The following is a 23,545-nucleotide window of genomic DNA, read 5'->3' on the forward strand; positions in this document are numbered from 1 at the left end:
CACTTGGCCATTCCAAGCCCCTGATGAATGAAATAATTATTTTATATAGGTATGCTTCGTCTAATAGAATCCAGCGTAATTAAGTGATAGTGCAGATATCACCATGATCGACAGTAGACAAAAACTCGATTACTTGGAAGCGATGTGAAAGAATTTCATCAAATGGTTGTCTTTCCCCCCTACTTCTTAAGATATACTCAGTACAGAGTATACTATTCATCTAACATGAATCATTGCATTCAAATTGTTTCCAATTTCCGTATTATTCCTCTGGGTACTCCTCCGGTTTTCCCTGATGATGTACATCTTGAAGAGTCAGTGACTGACGCTAATCCCACAGCTATAGCCTTAAACAAAGGAAGTGCTTGCAAAGTCGCCATCAATTGAAACCTTCTCTTCCTTTAATGATATTTCCGTTTTTCAGGCATCAAAAGGAAAGAAAATCAGTCAGCAATACACGATAAAAATTTTACTGATGCACAATTTTCTCTTTAATTTTTCCTTTACAGTCCCTAGGTGTAACTACAATTTAAACATGGCATAATTTAAAGGCTACAACCTTTATGATTAGGAAAAAATAACAATTCGATTCGTATTCAAAGTACTATCAGCAGCCCAGAAAGTCATGAAATGTAAATTACATTATAGTACCACTATTAGAAAAAAAATAACCTTAGGAACTTACGAAAAACAACACTATAAAAGTTATACCAGTAGACAAATATAATGTCATTGTAATAACGGAGAAAGAGAAATGTTCTAACATGCTCTAAGCTTTAACGGATGGCATCCATTATGCGAAGCTTAAGCCTAACCCAACACTTAACACAGAGAAGAAAATTCATAAACATTTCAAACGACTAATGATATTATTCATAAATAAGGCTGTCTAATCAGTCTCCCCGCTTGACCCTCAATCCGTGGGTCCGAATCCCCGTCCCAAACATGCTCGTCATTTCAACCATGAGAACGTTATAATTTTACAATCACTCCCACTATTCGTTGGTAAAAGAGTAGCCCAACAGCTGGCGGTGGGTGGTGATGACCAGCTGCCTTCCCTCTAGTCTTATACTGTTAAATTAGGGATGGCTAGCACAGATAGTCCTCGTGTAGCCTTACGCGAAATTCACACTCACTGCGAATTATTGAACGTGTTCAACATAACTCTCCTTAGCTAGACACCACAAATACAAGGTTAAGAACGCAATCCAACCGCTGAATATTATGAAAGCAACCACAATGTAGCTAACTCACTTACAAACGTATCAACCTCTACAGCTCCATCAACAGCTGTGAAAATGGCAAAACTCGCAGAGAAAGCATTGAACTAGCAATCTCTACAATACTAAAACTCACGACTTTCTATATAGAACAGAACATGAAAATAAACACTAACAACAAAAGGCCTAGCTGCGTAACTTCTCTATTGAATATTTATAAGATAGCACCTTCAAAACAGCTGCTGTTTTATGTTGATAACATGTTCGTAGTATTTGAACAAACACACACACACACACGCTCACAAAATTTCAGAATTCACGAACCGCTTATACAGACAATATTCCGCGAAAACTGACAATGGAAACCGAATAAAATAAACTCCCGTTACTAGACATGGTGGTTAGTTATAAAAACACACAACTCATATGTTTACAGGAAACACACAGATACTACTCAATACAACGATTGAAAATCAATCAAACCAATGTAATAACGTGCGTCAAAGTCTGAAGTTTCAAGATTTGTAACGAAGAAGATATCAGAGAAAAAAAGAACACATCATCTTCAAAACGGATACCACAAACAGTTAATAAAAGAACATATACAGAATATAAGCACCAAGACTAAGCAAGTGGAAAACAACAGACAAAAGTATCCGTGAGGAAATACAAGAGATATGTTAGCAGCATCAAGATAGAATCAGTATCCAATACAATCGCATTTAGTACATATCAGACCACCTAGAGAACCAATGGGGAACAATAACATCATGTCACATTTTATGTGAATGTGGACTCCAATACACCAGAGAAATAAACAAGAGAAGGCCAGTGAAAGAGCAAGATAATTTCACTTGAACTAGTGTTTTGGAAGTACAATTTCTTTTACCTAGTTATTAATGCATATGATTTCATTTCTTGTATGTTTTAAAACTGGATAGTTTATTACTAAAATTGAGTTTCCGATGCATCATGCATAGTTATTTGTCTCTGGTCATCCTCTCTCGCTCATGCATATATACTTTCCATATAAACTGTAGCATGGGGGCCAACTACTAATTCTTGCACCCGGCCCCCCTGTATTCTAGGCTGCAAGAAAGACCAACAAAAGTTAGAATTCGGGACCTTAAAAAGACGTTATATGTTATATCGATCTATCTACAATACCCTTTACACCAGCAAGAAAATAAAAACACCAAATAAAAAAAACTACGAAAATAACTGAATACTGTCCAAGAGAAAAAGGGAAAGAAATATTTACATCCACATAACTGATAACACACTCAGTAAACATAATATAGAAGTTACAGGTAAAACATGGATATCTCATTCAATTTATTGATTGAAATCCTAAAAGAACAGTTCCAAGATGAATGAGCAGTAAACTAACATTTCTGTTAGTTTTTACCAACTGTTAGTTTTATTCTTTTACCAACGAATAGTGAGATGGACCGTCACATTATAACGCCCACACGGCGGAAAGGGGAAGTGTGTATGGTGCAACCGGGATTCAAACCCACGACCCAGAGATTGTGAGTCGAATACCTTAATCACCTGGTTATGCTGTGTCTGTTCTGCTTTCGCCAGATGGATCTAGGATTATGACCCCTTATATTCACAAGTCTTATCACAGAGCAAATAAACTATAAGGGTAGTGACAGGTGGCTGATTCTGCAAGCTGCGGTCTACGAAAGTCTTGAAGTATACATAAATCATTATTTGTAATCACCGTTGTTGTAAATTGTGTTATTGTTTGTATATTAAAATATATTTGTATTAAAAGAGAAAACTGTGTGTGTATCAATCTTTTTAGCAAATATAAATTGGATGCACAAGCATTTAGGTAACATCTAAACTTAATTTATCATTTAACTCAGTTTCAATCCACTTGAAATTGTAATACTTAACAATTCCCACTGAATAAATTACATATATAAATACGATAAAAATTGCATGTTAGTATCATAAATTGACACCTTCTTGAAAATACACTCCATTTCGCTTTCAGCACTAAGTCCATAGGTTTATAGTGCAAATCGGGACATTGATTTAAGTAAACAATATCGTGATAACACATATAGTTTTAATGATTTTTTTTTTCGGATATTTTTGCAAAACTACACAAGGTCTACCTGTTCTTGGGTTACACGAGAACTAACTGCTCTGGCCGTTCCTAATTTACAGGCCAAGTGCTTAAGGTGCTCAACTCGTAATCCGAGGGTCGCGGATTCGAATCCCCGTCACACCAAACATTCTCGCCCTTTCAGCCATGGGGACGTTATAATGTTACGATCAAACACACTATTAATTGGTAAAAGAGTAGCCTAAGAGTTGGCGGTGGGTGGTAATGACTAGCTGCCTTCCTTCTAGTCTTACACTGCTAAAATTAGAGATGGCTAGCGCAAATAACCCTCATGGAGCTTTGCGCGAAATTCAAAACAAACCTAATTTGCAATGACAGTCTAGAGGGAAATCAAGTAGTCATCATCACCCACCGCCAACTCTTGGGCTTCTTATTACCAACGAATATGGAGACCAACTGTTTGATGAGATGGAGGTTCGAACCCACGACCCTGAGGCTACGGCTTCCTATTCTAGCCGTCCCTAATTTTTAACTGATGGATTGTAGAGAAAGCACCTAGTCGACGACATCCACTACGAACTCGAATTGTCCTAAACGAGTTAAGGGACTTGACTGTCACTCTTATAATGCCATCGTAGCCTCAATGTACGGACCACAATTTTTTGCCAATGGGACGCAAACCATGCATATTTGTATTCATAGTTTGTTTGTTTTTTAATCAAAACAAATGTGAACCAATTATTAACAAATATTTCCGGTTAATATAATGAAGCAACTTCTGATATACAACAGTTGACGAAGAGAAGTGTAAGGAAGTTTAATTATGAAATCAGTATAAAAAACACAAACAATGAACTACCAGATGCTAAGATATCAATGTCGATAGCAAAGTTGTTCTCGTCCTTCAGCCCCTTTCTTTTCAACACATCTTTGCTAATGCGTAACAAAATAATAATCTTGTTTTTCTAAGAGCAGAGTAAGGATACTAACCCGTGATGACGAGAAAACCCACTTGTAGAGAAAAATATATATGTAAAAACAGTTGGTATGGGTTGAGAACATTTTTTTATGTAGAGGAGCAAACAACGTTTCAACCTTCTTCGGTCATCACATTAGAGTGAGGATACGTTTAATAAGGTCATCAAATTCATTGTGGCAACTTACCTTCTAACTAGCTTGGCAGGTATTCTGGTTTAATATGTAATAAGCCTCGAAGAGCCATGAATCCCCAGGAATAGTTATTCTTCTTGAGCCCCGCTCGCGAAATAATGGTTTATATAGATTCAGAAGTGGGTCAACAGCATATTTACGGATTACAACGCTAAAATCTGGTGTTCGACTTACCGTTGCGGGCAGTGCACGGAGTACGTTGCGGAGCCCTGCGTTAAACAAACAAAACTCACCTGGATTCTTGGAAAAGGGAAAGGCCAAGTTCACAGTGACGTTTGACAAACTAGAAATGGTTTCCTTATTATCAACCACGTTAAGAATTACTGTTGAATTGATCCCGTAGCATACACCCACTTAAATTGGTTGTCATGGCAATGTCGCCTATCTCAAGTTTAAGTGACTTCGGGCTGTTTACACACACGTTCATGAAGGATATCTACTCGAAAGTTTCCGTTGATTATTTGGTATGAGCATGTGTTGCCCTATTATACAGAGCACGCATGACCTTAGTTACCACAGCTATTCCTTTTTGGCACTGCATACAAATACCGAATGATTTACGTTCAAGGCAATTCCGATTTTTAATAACAGATTTATTTTAAGTTCAAACTATTCCCTATGCTCTCTCTAATGTTTTCTTGGTAAGGCAGAAAAAACAACAACAAAAAACGTTCTTTATGCGAAGTATCCAACTTTTATAACTTTCCTTTGTGAAAAGAAACGAGGGGACTGCAGGGCCAGGTGGGTTAAGGCAATCGATTCGTAATCTAAATGTCGCGGGTTCGAATCCTCTTCGCACCAAACATGCTCGTCCTTTCAGCCGTGGGGGCGTTATAATGTGACAGTCAATCCCACTATTCGTTGGTAAAAGAGTAGCTCAAAAGTTGGCGGGGTGGTGGTGATGACTAGCTGCCTTCCGTCTAGTCTTACATCGCTAAATTATGGACGGCTAGAGCAGATAGCACTTGTGTTGCTTTGCGCAAAAAACAAATAGAAACGAGGACCAAGTAGTAATGAGCTAATTTAATTTAGCAATTTTTTATATACTAAACTTGGTTCCAACAACGAAGTAGAAATAATTTTAATTTTAAAAAAAAGAACGTAAAAAAGAGTAACAGTAAAATACAAGACACTAATTCGCTCTAAAATAATTACAAATGTTAACATCGATGGATATTTTATCAATAACATTCAACCTACTGTTGGGCGCAAATACATGAAATCAATTACGAATAATTACAAAGAGTAATGCCGATATCTATTGTTATTGGTATTTTTATGGTTGATGACATTCAACCAGCTCTTAATTAAATTCTTCTTACTACTGAATTACGTTTAACATTTATACCTCTAGCTTAACATAACGTGGCATTAACACCATTATTCTAATCGGAAAGTCTAATGTAAAGTTCCTTTCTCATATTAAGCAAGAAAACAAAAATTAATAATAATATATATTACAGAAAATATTAGAATAATGCACCCTGAAAAAAATAGGCAACGCCTTTAGCCACTGATTCATAGGGATTGTGCCCACACCTTTTAGATTATTCATACCATGAGTTTAGTTGTTAACTGATGGAATAGGTCGCCTCTCCTATTACAAACGATCTCCCAATGTAGCGAGATTTTAGGGTTGGTCCCTACGTGAGTCTTATTTCAATTTAGCATGAAGCCTTGAGACAGAAAAAGATTGTGAGCATTCACGTGTCTCAAATAAAGGCACGGCGTACGATATTGCATAGTGGATTATGAAGTGTGGTGTTTCCCCACATAATACAATCAATACGTATATCGCAGCAGTGATACAAATGCTGCAATACTGGCATACATGGTTTTTTCACTACTGGAATGACAAACCACACAGAAAAGAAACAATTCAATGCTCCACATTATGGTTTTCCATTGTATTCATCCCAGTGTCGAAACTCACAGTATCGTCGGTGTGAAACGCCCTTGATTTGTGGCTACTGAAAGTGGTACATTGACTGCAATCCATCCGTTAAAGCAAAAAACATGGAGCTTCCTGCACGTAACGGACAAACGAATCTGCACAATAAACTCTTTTATATGAAGACATTTCGTTCCAGATGTGCAGTTTTACTCCATCTATCAAAGTGATTAATTTTAGGAACCCAAGCTGAAATTTCTGATCAGGACTTCTAACGCTCCTTCATTTCCACAATATGGAAACCCAGTGTTCTGGAATGTCTCGAAAACTCGTATCATTCATGTTAAAACCATAACTGTTTCTGTAGGAAGGTCCTTTCTTCGTTACTTCGGAATACAAGCTGTCTGTGGCAGGTGTTGGTCTTTCCAAATCAAATGCAGCAGTACTATCATAGTACAGTATTCTCACAGAAACGCAATTGAACGAAAGTAGAAGGTGAATTAATACCTCTTGGAATAGATCACAATTTCTTGAGAAGGGAAAAGTTATCATAAAACGTTTTATCTTTAAATCCTGCCATCTATGAACGACTTTGTTACAAACAAATTTACAGTTGTTGTAGCAACATGTTTTCAGGCCTACAAGTTTGCAGGTAAAAGCAATTACACAAACACACAGATCTCTTAGACAAATATGCATAAGCAAATTCAAGTTTTGGAATAACGCCAGATATACAGATTACGGATACTAGCGGATTCAATAAGCAGATAAACACGGATACTTGAACCTACCCACAAACTTTTTCTCACCTCTTCAAATTATAAATTTCAAGCAAGTCTTTGATACATGGACAGAAAAGGGAGAGAGAAAAATACAGAACGAATTACAGTCGCCAATCTTGTCATTAAATTATATCTTCCCGTTCTGTAGTTGTTGGTTTAGTTAACAAGTTGAATTCGTTGGCATATTTGGTGGGACGGAAATTCGAACCCTCGATTTTAAGATTGTGAGTCGACCGCCGGAGCTACATAAGTAGGTACCCGACCCTTTCCCACAGTTAGAGAACTCTTGATTTAAGTTACAGCAACGGCAAGAATTACCATAAAAACAAGGCAATTACTAGAAACACCTGAAGCATGAAACGTTCAAGTAGAACTTTATAAATACGGTAAACGTTATGTTGACAGTGCTGGTTAGTATTTTGAAGATGTGAATTTATAAGATTGAGCCCTTAAGTTTATGTTACCTTGATGTAGTATACCTGAAAACACTGATCTGTATAAAGAGCATCGTAATAACATTCGAGGAACTGTTTCTCGTCTTTCATGATTAGTATACTTGTGCAAAGCTATACAAGAGAACTGTTATAGCCGTCCCTAATTTTTCACCGATAAACTGGAGAAGACAGAACTGGTCAAAAACAGACAGCACTAATATTTGAGCTACTCTAATCGCGTAAAGGAATTTTAACTAAAACTACTATAATACAGCTGTGGCCTGGCCTCACCACACGCTAACCACGAGTCAAAAACAAATATATATATGCAAAAACGGCTCGTTTGGGTTGAGAAAATATTTTACATAGAAGAACGAATAACGTTTCGACCTTCTTCGGTCATCGTCAGGTTCACAAAGAAAGAGGTAACTGACCGGAAGCTGACCACTTGTTTGGAAGGGGTTGTGTAACTGAGTGTCGGAATGTAGAGGGCGATGTTAGATGTTTGAATATATAATTTTATTTTATTATATTTAATATAGATATAAAGGCGTTCCTTTATATTGGTTTATTTTGGGTTTAAGTTGTTGTATAGGTAAGGCTTCTTTAATTTTGCGTTTGTTTATGTTTGTTTCTTTATTTAATATTTGAGTGTTTTCTATGGTTATGTTGTGTTTATTTGACTTGCAGTGTTCGAAAACGTGTGAAGGTAACCTTTTATGTTCTTTGAATCTGGTTTCCATTTTTCTACTTGTTTCTCCAAGTCGTAGTAGTTATCACTTTGTATTTTATAAATAATCTTGGTGTGGTGTTTGTCAGTGTAGTTTTTACATAGTATAGACCTCAGTTTTGTGCCTGGTTTTTGAATAAATTTGGTATTAACTGGAATGTCATATTTTGTTACTAGTTTTTGCCAAATGTTGGTTATTTGTTTGCCGATGTCAGGAATATAAGGTATGCAGCAGTATATGGTTTCGTGATTTTTTGATTCGTGAGATATATTTACTTTAGTTGGTTGATTTTGTTTTCTGTCTAGGTGTGTGCGTGTAATATTTTCTACGGTTTGTGGAGGAAACTTATTGATGTTGATGAAGTATTGTTTTATTTTGTCTAATTCGTCGTTAATTTTATCTGGTTAGCATAGTTTTATGGCTGTGTTTATTTGGTTTCTTAGTATGTTGAGTTTTTGTTTTGTTTCATGTGCTGAGTCCCAAGCAATGTATAGTCCACTATGGGTGATTTTTCGGTGGATTTCTGTTTTGAATTGTGTGTCAGTTCTTGTAATTTTGAGGTTAAGAAATGATATTTGATTGCTTTCTTCCTGTTCACATGTGAAGTTAATGTTGGGATGTATAGAGTTAATGTGATTGAAAAAATTAAGTATGTGTTCTGTAGATTTGAATCCCGCAACCGTGTCATCTACATATCTGTACCAGTATAGTGGTGGATGTAATGCTGGGTTGCCCATGCTTAGGTCATTTGTTTGTATATAGTTTTGGTTGTTGAACATGAAGTTTGTCTTTATCGTGGTGAATTCTATGAGGGTTGCTAACTGGTTACTGGGAATGTCTATAGTTGGGTTAAGGTCTCGAATATAGAGTTCTAAGGCTATCTTGCAGGCTTCAGTGGTTGGAACTTCTGTAAAGAGGGATATAACATCGAAACTGGCCATTAAGGCTTTATAATTAAGTTGATTTAGATTAGACTTGAAATTAAAAGAGTCTTTGATGAATGAGCTGGCTGATGTTACATATTTGGAGAATGCCCATGCAATGTATTTACCAAGAAGCTTTGCCATTTATCCCAATTGTTCAGATAATGTTTAGCCACTTTGCGGTAATATTAAGTTTGCGGACTTGCATTGCTAAAACACAAGGTTTCGGAAACAGAACACAAATACTTTATCATGCGGTTTGTTTTGTTAAAATAAAAATGGGGGAAGAAGGCCAGTCATTGTGGGTACGGTAGCAAAAACAAAACCAACTCTATCTGTGCCAGGTAAATTATGTTTTTATAATTTCGTTGAAAAGTTAAAGATTTTATAATTAAATATTTGAACTTAAATTGTTTGTTATTCTTAAGGATGTGAAAAAAAGAAAACTCGTTAATCGTTATTTATTAGTTATATTATATTACATATAATTACATTATATTATCATGGCAAATTTATCGATTGCAAGTAAACTATAATTCTTAAAGTAACTTATATCTAATGTAAACCGAAACTATACGCAACATACCTTTACAATATAGTATGACATTTCACGTGAGATATTTATAAACGAAACTTTCTAACAATACCCCAGGAACAGGTGTGTGGCACGTGCATATTTTACACATCTGAGAATTGTTACAGATACAACAAGATATATTTTTAATACTGTCAGAATACTATTCCCTACATTCATTCTGTCTCGTTCTCCCCTATATAACATTTAAAGTTTTTAATATCGTAACACCATGTCTAAACGTAAAAAAAACACTCTACAACAACCGCTGTTGATCCCTGTTATCTTGGAAGACCTCAGTGAGGCAGGTGTACTTCAACTTTAACGTGTAGTGCATCATGAACCATGGTTCTTAACTGATCAGACAGATTATTCGACACAAAAGAGCAGCTGCAACATCGAACTCATGATGTTTAACACTCGTTTGCGTATCTGTTTATCTTCTCCTACTCAGTTTTTGTTATTGTTGGAATACTGTTCACGCCCACTCACGCATTTTGGTGGTAACTTAGCTAATGCCATTTTCCCGGCTTCTACCGTCAGATAACTCATTTCCGAAGCCATTTCGAACAAGTTATGATAGCTCTTCAATAATTACATTTTAATGTCAGTCTTATTATTATTATCAAATAAATAGTACGTTTAAAAATAAAGTTTATCGTTACTCAATTAATCGGACAAAGGCAGTTCTAAATCGCAGTATTAATGAAACAACTAGTTCATTATAAATTGTATTTGCTCCGCAAGCAAATTCAAACGACCATACTAGAGTGGTATCAAACACTAACCTAGAATATTAATTTGCTACCGCGAGGGTTAGGGCTAATTTTCTCGATAGATCATGATTAAATCTATGCAATCAAAATTTATCACGTAGCTATTTCTAGCAACTTGCATCATTTTATCCATGCAATGAATTTGAACTTCAAATCAACAAATTCTCAAGTCTAATGCTCACTTGCAGCAAGCGCCATCTATTATCACGTATAAAAATATCCGATGGAATAGCCGCAGTGAAATCTTCGGGTCCCAAAATTTGTTATCCTAGTCTCAGACCTAAGCATTAGTTACTTCTTCGAGATGTTCTCAAGGCATGTTTCCAGTTTGGTTATGTCTGGTCAAGCAAACTAACATAAAGTAGTACGTAGTAATAACGCACGGCGAGTTCTTAGAGCAAATAATATTATATGGTGACAAATATACTACATCTGCAAATATCAAGTGCCAACAAAAACTTTCGCCAAATACCAAGGCTCCTCATACTGGTGTGGACACAACAGACTTAACAGTGGTCGGTGCTTCTTATTATCAAAAACTTTCATAAACGACAACTTATGGTTTGAAGTACATTGCGTAAGTGAAGTATAACTATTATCAAATGTATTTAAATAACTTAGAAATACATATCTGTGGAGTAAGAACTAATACCACAATATGCATTAAGACGGGGTTGTTTTTTTTCGTACACGAAAAACATTTCTATCACAAGTCAATTGTTACAGTAAATTGATAAAAAGTAAGAAAATAACTTTATTAATGATATCAACAAAATCGTGAAATATATCTTGTACATCCATTACTGTAGTAAATATATTAATATATCTTGTACATCCATTACTGTATTAAATATATTAGTATATCTTGTACATCCATTACTGTATTAAATGAGCAAATAGACAAATGACGCAAAAACCTAACTACCCTCTTACACCTACCAATATTACTGTTTGAATAAAGTGGATGCACGTGCCCAGGCTACTAATAATATACTATTATCATGAATATGTAACGAGCTAGTATCAAACCTACATATTTCTAGCTCAAGCATTTTTATTTAAATATGTTGACGTTTTAATCGCTTACTAAGCCTATACTAACAATTCACAGTCATTACTATCATATGTCATTCAATCGCTTACTAAGCCTATACTAACAATTCACAGTCATTACTATCATATGTCATTCAATCGCTTACTAAGCCTATACTAACAATTCACAGTCATTACTATCATATGTCATTCAACATAATCCTGGTGAAGACGTGAGAGAAAACTTAAAAACCCACGATTTACGGAAAAATTAAAAGTTTCCTGGCAAGAAATCATTTCCAGTAAATAAGTCTCTCAGCGGATCAGCGATAAGCTCGCGCATTTACAATACTAAATTCCGGACAAAGGGCAGATAGCTAATTGCGTCGCTTTGAGCTAAAACATGTAAACAAACGAAACGAAACAGCATTAGAAATAGAAAAAAGGAAAAAAAAAAACGACCGCAAATAAAAGAACCTGGAAACTCATGTTAAATGTTTGTACTTAAAGAAATAAAACAAGAATCCAAAAGCTGAACCACAAAAAATGATTTAATATTGTTTCTAGTAATCCAACACTTCCATATCCGAGTACCATATCTCCATACCAGAACGTTAAGAAACCTAAGCTTAAGTCCAAAATTGATTAACTATATATATAACTGGTACTGTCTCCATATTAAGAATGTAATAATCCAAACAGTGAAATCAAAAACTGATTTACTTGTAATTCAGCGTATCCGTGACCAGTTGGTCTTATTAATTCTTTTAGCTGAAAACGTGCTTTTGAGAAGTTTATCAATCGAACAGCGATATCGAAAAGTAACGCATTTTCTTATGTAACGCATTGATCTAAAATTTACTTACTGCACATTAAAAATCTGTGTAATTACTTTTAATTTTGAACAACATTTTCAATGTAGGTTATTTATATATATATATATATATATATATATATATATATATACACACACACACACAATAATGAAATTCTTGCTTATATGTATAATACTGGAGAAACTTTTATTACACGATGTGCAACCCCTAACTTCGATAATTTTTTTGTCTTGTGTTCTTGTAGATTCGCCGCTGTTTTCTGTCAAGGAGAACTTTATTTTTCTCCATTCGAATATCCAGAAAAGATTGAGCAGCTGAAAAGGTTACACACAGATTCGACGTTTACGGAGTTATAAAGCGATGAATAGCGTCAGAAACAGTTCTGTATTATCAGTACTAAGTATCTGCCAAGTATTATACATATATTTTGATTTTTTTTTCTAATTCTTTTTCATCTTTTTCTTATTTTAACTTGGGAGTGCAGTCACCTTACCACATCTGTGTGCAGGCAGTGAAAGGTGATATAGATGTGGGACGTCATTGGTTTGAGCACTCACACCTCCCTCTCCTAATTTTTACTTTTCTTATGCGAGACTGGCGAATGGAGGTTAAGACTGATAGACGATGTATCCCTACCGCATTGTGGGTCTTACTTCCGCAGTTACCTCCAAAACCTAGGATACATTTTATAAACCCGCATTGTAGTTTGTACTCTAGGACCTTTTTTTTTAAATGTGCAGCGTATTTTTTTTTAAATCATGTTAATGTGTTTTGGTTTACGGCCTGAATATTTTATGGTTATAATATTACACACACACTGACACACTCGTTCCTTCGTGAATTCGAAACAAAAAAATTGAGTGTGTTCTAATATAACGGCACCTGACAAAACGCGTATTGAAACTTCAATCCTTACCTGCATTTTTCGAATTTACCAATGAGAACAATAGGACTAGGACATGCAAATAAGAGTCATCTTTAGCTGAGATAACTTCTCTAACAAAGCAATTGGCTTTTGGAATCCGTTGCTTTCAGATGTTATTGATGTAATTAATTTAAAATAAGTTTAAAGGATCTGAGTGTTTCATTTTTATTTCAAAGTTAAGTGGAAGAGACTGCCTAAATAGACCAATAGGTCCCTTGTTGTCCTTAAGGAATACCTGATATATAATGCTAAATGTGCTTTGTTAGTTTTTAAACAGAAACTGTAAAAGAAACGATCAAAAGCGTTCGAGCAATTCCAAATGAAATTTCTGTTATGATGGATGACAGTCCGTTTGCCCGTCGATATAACTACATACTGTTCGTAGCTGAATCATCCTCATTGTTTTGTACATGAATTCCATGTAATAAATAAGATTTATCCAAGTGATTTTACTTGTTTACCTAATCTTATGCACACGCTTTTAAACTACATTGTTTAATTTACTGTGCAAACATTTTCTAAATCATTTGCTACGATTACAAAAAAATGGATGTAAGGAAACCCCCTTATTGAGATGGATGGTGAAAAGAGAATACGGTGAAAGGATTCTAATTTAAATGACAATAAGTAAATTCTTTACCTTTCATGATTTATGGCAATAGATACTTCTGACGCAACTAATCGATTAGCCAACACCAAAGGAAGCAACTCATAATAAAATCATCTTTTTGTGTGTCAATAGAAAATTTTCATCGTGTGATATACATGTTATTTCTACAAATTTCCGTGAAATATACATCATATAACTGAAAATAGATGTTCTTTAGCTACTCCCAACCTCTCTTTACTATGAAGCTTGTAACTCTGTAGAAGGGAAGATGTTTAGCACGTGAATGTAGCAACACTTTAGAGACTTTATTGTAGAACGTTAAAAGATGTAAATAGTTTTCTTCATTCCACAAAAAACAATTTTTTGAAACACTAAAAGTGATTTTGACTCCATTTCAATTATTTTCACACTATTTAAAAAAAATTAATTAAATAACAACACGTCAAAAAGTACAGGTAGATACAGAAATTAACATCCACGTATGAAACCAAATACAATAAGAACGTTTTCTGGAGTTTCTAATACAACGAGTGCACAGAATTTCCTATCGCCCCTTCCGAGATATAAAATTAAAACAACCGAGAATCAATAATAAACGTAGTGTGTCTCGAGACACGTGAAATAGTGATCTAGCTGGGTTTCTCACGGTTTGGAATAAGTGATGTTGAACGGCACTCAAGTCGAAAAATTATCATGACTATGGACTCTTGGGTTTCACAAACCATCCGACATCAAGATCCTTGAGGTATACCCATTTAATGAACGTATAATTAATTATTCGTGAAGGATAACGAGGAAGACATATCACCCATCTGAGCAATAGGCGATGTATTTCGTGTTACAATCAACAGATTGCCTGGCTTCAGCACTATAACACCTAACAAAGCAGTTTCGATGTAATCTTACAACCGATATAGTGTTTCGCTGTTTTTCTACTACACAACTCATATACATTTGATAAACGAATACGTAATATTTGTAAACATCTAGTGAGGTTGAAATGATGTTAAGATCCTTAGCTTTTTCGGATACGTTTTTTTTTTATACGTTTCATAAAGATTTAATTTTTTTAACCTACATATCGTGAGATCACTTGGACAATAAATGCACTGCTAAATTAGGGAGGGCTAGCGCAGATAGCCCTCGAATAGCTTTGCACGAAATTCAAAAACAAAACAAACTTACATTTTGCATATACCAAGTTTTGCAACATCTATACAAGTAAAAAATTGCATCATTTACTTCTATTTGTTACAATCAAACAAGTGCTAATAAAACAAACCTATAGTGTAAATGATATGTTTTATCATATTACCTGTACTTCCGCATGGTTCTCGAGAGAGGAAAGATCTAAGTTTGTTTGTTAATTTCGAATTTCGCGCAAAGCTACACAAGGAATATCTGCGATAGCCGTCACTAATTTAGCAGTGTGAGACTAGAGGGAAGGTAGCTAGTCATCATCACCCATCGCCAACTCTCGGGCTACTCTTTTTATCAACGAATAGTGGGATTGACTGTACTTTATAACGCCCCAACGGCTGGAAGAACAAGGATGTTTGGTGTGACGGAGATTCGAACCCTCAACCCTCAGACTGTGAGTCGAGCGCCCTAACCACCTGGTTATGACAGAGCGGTAGAATTCAGTTTTGCATATATCAATTAATAATCATTCATTTTCTATGTAAAGTAGATAAAAACCTCGACGGTACTTAGGGAGATTTAATGCACTTTAGACGGTACTTTATGTTTTGTGTATTTTGTGTTATTAAGGATCCTGAAGCCAACAAAGTCGAAACGGATGCAGAAATTAATATAGATTAACAAAGTCGAAACGGATGCATAATTATATCCACACGTAAAGTTCCCGCTGAGCCAGTGAGGTGAAGAACTGAAATTAGAAAAGTTAAAGTATTTTCTGAGAGAATAAATGGAGCAGTATCACCTAAAAAGTTAGGAGTAACCCGCCTTTAGATATTCACCAAAACGCACGCGAAAAACCAGTATCGAAACGACATGTAATCAATCAGGACTATGGTGTGAATCATAGGTTCTACATAGCTTCATCCACACCTCTACAGTATACACAGGCCATTGTCTGTGAATATTGTAGTAGTACATGATTAACTTGTAAATATAATGAACATATGTCAAACGACGAAAATCAATGAATAACTAATAGCATATCTCAACCGACATACTATTTACGTGAAATCAAGTAATATTTATGCATATATATATATATTTAACCAATCTAAATAAAAAAATTCAGTTATATTTACGATACATATTTTAAGGGTTTGCGATATGTATATTGTTTATGTACGTTATCATATACACAGATAGATATGTGTGCATTTTTAGTACATTATCTGTATATATTTGTTTAGACTGTATATAATAGATAGATAAAGAACACAATTGAATAATTATACATTTTCGAGCAAACATCTTCTGCAATTAAACAAACCTTTGACAAGATCACAAGGAACATTTGTTTTTACTTATAAATAAAAGGCATAATGTTTCAAATTATATCTGGTTTGTAGAAAGCAACGTATATTGGAAAATAGTCTTACTGATATACCTAAAACAAGTATGCTCGGTATGTTATTTAATCTCCTGAATTAAGGTATCCATTATGTATACTTTACACATTCTCCGATTTTTTTCGTTTACTTTAAATCAGTTTCACTTGTTTCATGCAAAATCACGGTGACTTGATGTAGTTTTTACTCTCTCATTTAATTCATAAGCACTTTAAAATTGCTCTACTTCCAGAAACCACAATCATTGTTCTAATTAGATAATTGATTTTTCGATGATGTTTGTGTGTGTGTGTTTAGTTAATTTATTTAACTGCGCAGCCTTCACCAGATCTATGATTTAAAAACGCTTTCGTGGATATCAACTCACTAACAGTGAAACCAGACAAAGGAAATATAAATAACTACTATTAAGGGAATTGGCTAAGAATAATAATAATAAACTGAAAACTGAGAATGTCCCTAGTAAACAATATCATGTACCAATGATAATGAATTCTAATCATATGTATTTACGTTACATAAAAAGAACGATAATTAATCACCAAATAACTAATAGGTCTCGCGTAGATCTGACACTAATATTCTCGTGGATCAACTGGGCAGAGTAATAGTAGCCTAGTGTAAAGGACTTTATGTTCTGTAAGTCATTACGAAAATAACCATAAGCCTGTTATCGGTTAATGAATCAAAGAAGTACAGCTTGGTGGTATACTGTTTGATTTTTAAATGAATAGATCACAGTGTCCGCCTGCTTCATTGCACGAGCATCAGTGGACATTTTTTGTTCACACCTACATACTCAAGCAATTATTCTCATTGATTGATTATCAGATGTCACCCTGTTTTAAACCTTCAACCATTAAGCATTGTAATCATATACTTGCTTCCCATACACAGAAAAAAATACACTTCATCATTAATTATGCTATCACAAGCTAATTAACTTATTCTTTAGATTTTACAGTTAGGGTCATTAATTTTCAAAGTTCAGTAATGAAAATTTAATAGATTAAAGCTAAATGTGGAAACTTATAAAACTTTAATAAGACTTATTGAACACCAGGAGTAGGAGGTTTTGTCATTTGTCTATAGTAGAGCGATATATAATTTCATTTTACTGGAAAGACAATGACAAACCGATTGTTCCTATTCGCTTTGTACTCTTACATTTTTTTTAATTATGTAAGAAACATTTTACCTACGTATACTTTTAGACCAAATCAACTAGTTACACCCTCTTTGCTCTTACAGTATTATATCCTTCGTTGAGTAAGCTGTGAAAGATACCAGCCAGCCCCTTGTTCATGGGAAAGTAAGGTGAAAGTTATATCAGCCAGCCCCTCGTTTGTATAAAAGCAAGCTCAAAGTTACTACCTAACGCTTACTTGAAACGAAACGACGCTGAAAGCAAAACTTTTAACAAAATGAACCGTTGGTACATACTGAAACAATAACAATTTAATACGATTTTGTTAACTAAAGAAAAAGAAACTAAAATATTAGCACAGTGGTAGCATTTTCTTAAAATGCCATAGTGTATTATTTTAAAACCAAGTTACTGTTTTACATCAAATTTTGATAAATGTTTATAGAGGAACGATACAGTTATACAGAGACATTTTCATTAATTTCAAGAAATTTTTAAATGGACTTTCTGTAGCAAATGATTATAATTCTTAATATGTTTTAGGTGAAGTACAATCTAATGGTCAAACATTAATAATGCTAAATAACATATAGTGTATACATCGATAGATGGTCATATACACGACGTTAGACTTAATGTGTGCATAAAAGTAATCATATCATCTAAACTATTGTTATATACGTAAAAAGTAAATAGATTATGCACACGTGAAACTAATCCTGAACTATACATATAACACTACACACTGTGTGCTTAAGTGAATATCACAGAGCCATAAAAATTGCACTACGAGCTGCTCTTATAATAAAAAATATATATTTCCATATTCCAACTTCGGCCACATTGTTCCACATGTAGTACAGAAGCTCACAGTAACACTTGTAATCCTCTGTGCCACATCAAGTACATTCACTTACAATGAGCATTTGTATTCCTGTGGATGAAATCAAGTACGTAAACGCATAATGACGTCTATTTCTATCGTAGCCAAACTATATACAAGTCCTAAGAACTGAAAAGAGGCAATTTAAATATTTGGTTTGCAACTGTTGAAGCTAATTAACAAACTTAGCCAGCTACGGATCGAAAAACGGGAACAAATAAGTGTGTGTGTGTGTCGTGTATTACCATCAGCGGAAATACAACACTGATGCCACAAAAGTAATTTAGAACCAGTGTGACAACAGTAATTTATCATTGGTCCCTCTAAGGTCAAAACATGAGCTAGAGGACACAGAGTACGGTTGTTTTCGTACTACTGAAAGACTCATGTGAGACTAGTTTACAGTGTAAGATTATCCAACTAAATTCAAACATTTCAACACTTAGATGACAATTTAAGCAGTGTGACTGTCCGACCGCTGTTCCTTCAAGAACAGCAATATCTTCTGATCAAAGCAAGCTAACTTTATAAATAAATGAAGATTATTTTATATATCTAGCTGATAAAAGTAATTTATTAAGGTCAATATAAAATAAAAATAATGATTAAAATGTAACTAATCTTTAATTTGGTACTTTATCTACTGACGAGACTTTCGATCATAATACTAATAATAACCTATGGAGTTTGGTGAGCTTAGGACATTTTGACTAGCCCAAAACTTGTATACTAAACCAAGAACGCATGATAACTTTCACAAGCGTAAAACAAAAAAATATAATAACGTCCAAAGTATTATAAAAACCTTAAAGCAAATAATGCTAATGAAACTAAGTTTAAAGAAAAATGGAATATGTCACTGCAGATGCTGCCCTTATAATTTTAATGTTTATCATGAAATATACTGTTTCAAAATTTTTGCGCAAAACAACACAAGAACTATCTGATCACAGTTGTCTCTTAAATGCGAACTGATAGACTAGAGGAAAGGCAACTAATCAATATCACTCACCACCAGCTCTTTGGTTGTCTTTGTCTGATCTAATAGCTGAGTTTGGCAATCATCTGTAAAGCTCGCTACGGCCACAAAGTTTGGAACATGTTTTTGCGGTAACGGTGGCTCAGCAGCAAGTCTGAATTCTTTTGCTAGATATCAGGATTTGAAACTCGCAGTAGGCAAACCATAGATAGCCCATCATGAAGAATTTTCTTAATAACAAATAAAATAGTAAAATTAATTAAAAGAACTTGAAATAATTTTATTAAATTTTCAGAGAAACTGAATTTTAAAACAATCCCCTTTCCTTAACTTTATCGCTTTTCATATGATGTACCTTAATGAAATAGAGTTCCTGTTAAATTAAGATTTCTAATTTAATTAAAATAGTGATTAAAAAAAGCTATTTCAATGGATATTTCCTGATGGGTCAGTTGTAAATTTACGTATTTACAACACTAAAATTTCACTACATGATCCGATTCCTGTAGTGGGCAGAACGCACACAGCCAGTCCATTGGAAAGATCTTCGCTAAAAATACCAATAAAATCATCTACATACTTTATATACATTTGTTTATTGCCGTATTGAAGCTTATATTCTTTCTTGTGTTATATATGTAGGCATTTTTGTGTTCATGTGTGTTGATGCGTGTACTTGTATTTAAAAAACAACAAAAAACATTTTTAATCGTTGATGACGGAATGTGTAAATACCGAAACGTTCGAAGAATAAACATGTTTAGTTTTACAGTGGGGAACTATTCTATCTTGAACCTCTACTGCTTTAGCTTTTTCCCCACTGTAACAAAATTTAAGTTTACACGATTACAAGAGGTGAGGGAATGTAAACACCAGGAGGTAAGATTTACTTATTACTCCCTCAGTGGTGTTCCCCTCCCTAAAATAGCCACTGTTTCACAACTAGTTGCAGACAGCGAAACGTGGCAGGGATGGTTATGGGATTGTGTCCCTCATCTTGGTCTTTCCCTTCGCAGTCCGAGAGATTGGCTAAAGGAGGTTAAGTGTGAGAAACGGTGTATTCACACTGCTATGTGGTCTTGCTTTAGCACACAGCTTCAAGACATTCTATATTTCCTCACCTTATTATCATGTTATGTTAATCTGTTGTTGAGGATAACGAACTTATCATTTAATTCGTGCCTTAACATAACTACAAATTTGTTCTGGCCATTTTAACGCTTTCCTTTCTTTTCATGTAAAATGTCACTCAAATGGATCTTAGTCTCGTTCTATGTTTTTGTTATGTGTGCGAGGGTGTCTGTAAACGAGTATATTATGAACAAATTTAAATACCTAAAAGAATAATACATTTTAGTTACATCACACAAAAAGTAGGGGTGTGTAAAAAACTGTGAACTCAAGTAAATGTTTGCATTTTACGTACAAATATTAATAGAATTCACAAATTAGGATGATAAAGTGAGTGAAGGATATTTTTTATTAAAACTTTACAGATAATAAATAATATTATTTTTGTAAATTTCAGAAATATGACAGAGGTACTTTTAATCTGAAGAAGAATGATAGAATAAAAAAAATAGAATATAAAAGTAGTGAACGTGTATTTTGTAAGCTTCAATTAGTTTCTTTTTTAATACGAATTTAATACTTTAAATCTATATAACAATGTATTTAGTTCTTGTAATTTATATTTAGCTGAAAATATTGTAGGTAAGTTGTGTTTGACGGAACCATCTCAACATTATATCCTGAAGAGAGGTCTTTGAAATCGTAAAATCAGTATATTTTTAATCAAGGCATGCCATACGGGGTTAGGAATTAATAACGAAGATAAAATAAGAGTACAAACAGTGTTTCGAACTTATGATTATAAACAGTTTGCGTTTGTTTCACAATTGTATCCCTTTTTCTTTTTTAATAAATATTTTGCACCTCATATACCGTATGGAACTTAGTAGAAATATATGGAATCTTTTGAAGCGCAGTTAGTGTCAATGAAGGATTTAATCTGGCCAGGACGTGATTTTACAATACGGCGTTTGTTTGTTTGGTCAGTACGGTAAAGAGTAGTATGACTAATTCACACTGTACTGAGAAACTGGACCTTGGACCGTTCAGTGCTTTGGATATGGTATGATGGAACAGGGAATACTGTTTCAATGTCGATTAACTTGCAACTAATTATTGCGAATAGTTAAATTAATGTTTGGTCGTGGTGTGAAGGAGCTTTCGCTCGGACCGCCCCGCTCCCTTCCCTAACATAACTTGTGTAAACAAAAATAAACAAATGAGCACCGATTGCCAGACTGGTTTCCAATCACGGTCCAGTAATTAGCTTTCAGGCTGCTTTATTGTTACCGTGTCACAGGTGTCGGCCACTTAAGCACAAAATATTTTTTCTATACTTTTGGTAGATTCAAATATATTTAATTAAATATCTATTCAGTTCGTTACTTGAAAATGTTTTTATAAAACGTTATATGTTTTTTCTCGATCTGATTGATAACAAACGCGTTTTTAAAAGCACCACAAAAGGACTAAAAGCAAGCATGTTTTAAATTTATTGCGATTCGCACAAACCTTCTCTTTTTTTGAACGCGCCTTGTTCAATCCCAAGAGACGTCACAAGCGACGCGAAACTACAAACGATTCCACGTAAATGTAACAGTTTGCGTAACTCAACCAAATTTGACTAAAATAACACCACAACTAGGGGAAAGCGCACCTGACAAATAAGATGTTAGTTAACATACAGTTATAATCCATAATCATGTTAAACTTAAATAAACACCTTAACAGCTTCTCTTACAATATTTAAGCAATAATTACAGTTTTCTTCTAGACATACCTCAACTTTTCTGGAAGGAAAAAAAATGACTACTGAACTTCATTACTTTGAGTTGTTTTTTTAAAGAAATACAATAAAACTTACGGTGCCATCAAGTGGTGCGTAAAATCAACTATCGCTTCCCTTCACAACTTGATATTAATAGCGTTTCCACCGTTCACAGAACACAGATCTCAAAACTGCTAAAGTAACGTTAGCCCTAGTTATCTTTCGTGGCTCACGAACAAAATGCTGCGTCCGAGTAGAAGATTCCACTATAAGGGAAGGGGGAGGGGTAATTTAACGATTTCTGAGCACGTGGGAAGTTTTTCACTAAGCCTACTACCAACAATTAACGACATTATTGTGAATTTTGTGTTTTGTCTTATGCTTACGTTTATTTGAGTATCTTACACGTAATATGTTCACAAGTTAGTAGCATACATTTATAAAAGTGGTAAAACCTTTGAACCTTTAACTACATGTCATAACTATTGCAAAAAATATACAATAAAATATATGTTTGGTTGTAAATTTTGCGGAACGATGCTCGAGGGATACATGCAATAGGTTGATTTTTAAGAGACAACAGAGAAAAGGCGGTTAGCAACATCACCCAGCCGCCAACTTAAAGGCAACTGCAATCGACAAGTAAGACGACCATCACTCATATGAAGCATCAATGACCTCAGAAGGCCGAGTGCGTTTTTGTCGCAACGGGTCCAGGACCATAAACCCTCTAATTTCTCTATCTAAGCACACTAGCTACTAATATGTTTACTGTCACAGGAATATTAAATGTTGAGATTCATTAAAGGTTACGGCGACAATTTTATGGATTTACAACGCTACAATCCAGGGTTCGATCCCCGCTTTAGAAGAAGGAAAGATAACCTAATGTGTAGCTTTATGCTAAAGACAGTAACAAGTAATATCGATAGTTTTATTCGGTATTTATGAAATAAAATAACACTTTTGCAACAGAGAAAAACTGTTTCGTTTCAAACTAAAGCTTCAAATTCTCAGTTCAAATTAAAATGGATTATTCGAAGCTCCTACTTTAAGACTGTGAATGAATAATCTATTATTCAATTGTGTATTCTTGAAAATCATATTCATTACAGCATAGCAGTCTAGTCCTTAACAAACCACAAACAAAAGTTAACTTACCAA

At 34.5% G+C, this 23,545-nt stretch overlaps 1 protein-coding gene across 6 annotated transcripts in view; it reads right to left on the reverse strand.

Moving 5' to 3' along the window:
- Nucleotides 1–23,545, reverse strand: part of LOC143253298 (plexin-B-like) — a 133,858-nt gene that overhangs the window by 63,236 nt on the left and 47,077 nt on the right. For 2 of the 6 annotated variants that reach the window (XM_076506949.1, XM_076506944.1), the window contains exons 1-2: nucleotides 22,478–22,631; nucleotides 19,576–19,772 (exon numbers count right to left, since the gene is read on the reverse strand). The exons of 2 other annotated variants lie outside the window; for them this stretch is intronic. The gene's annotated coding sequence lies outside the window, so the exon portion shown is untranslated. Of the gene's footprint in view, nucleotides 1–19,575; nucleotides 19,773–22,393; nucleotides 22,411–22,477; nucleotides 22,632–23,545 lie in introns of those variants that run through there. 2 more of the 6 variants (XM_076506945.1, XM_076506948.1) reach the window with 2 other exon arrangements.

The sequence above is a fragment of the Tachypleus tridentatus genome, chromosome 6, assembly GCF_004210375.1.
Source record: "Tachypleus tridentatus isolate NWPU-2018 chromosome 6, ASM421037v1, whole genome shotgun sequence".
Lineage (NCBI taxonomy): Eukaryota > Metazoa > Arthropoda > Merostomata > Xiphosura > Limulidae > Tachypleus > Tachypleus tridentatus.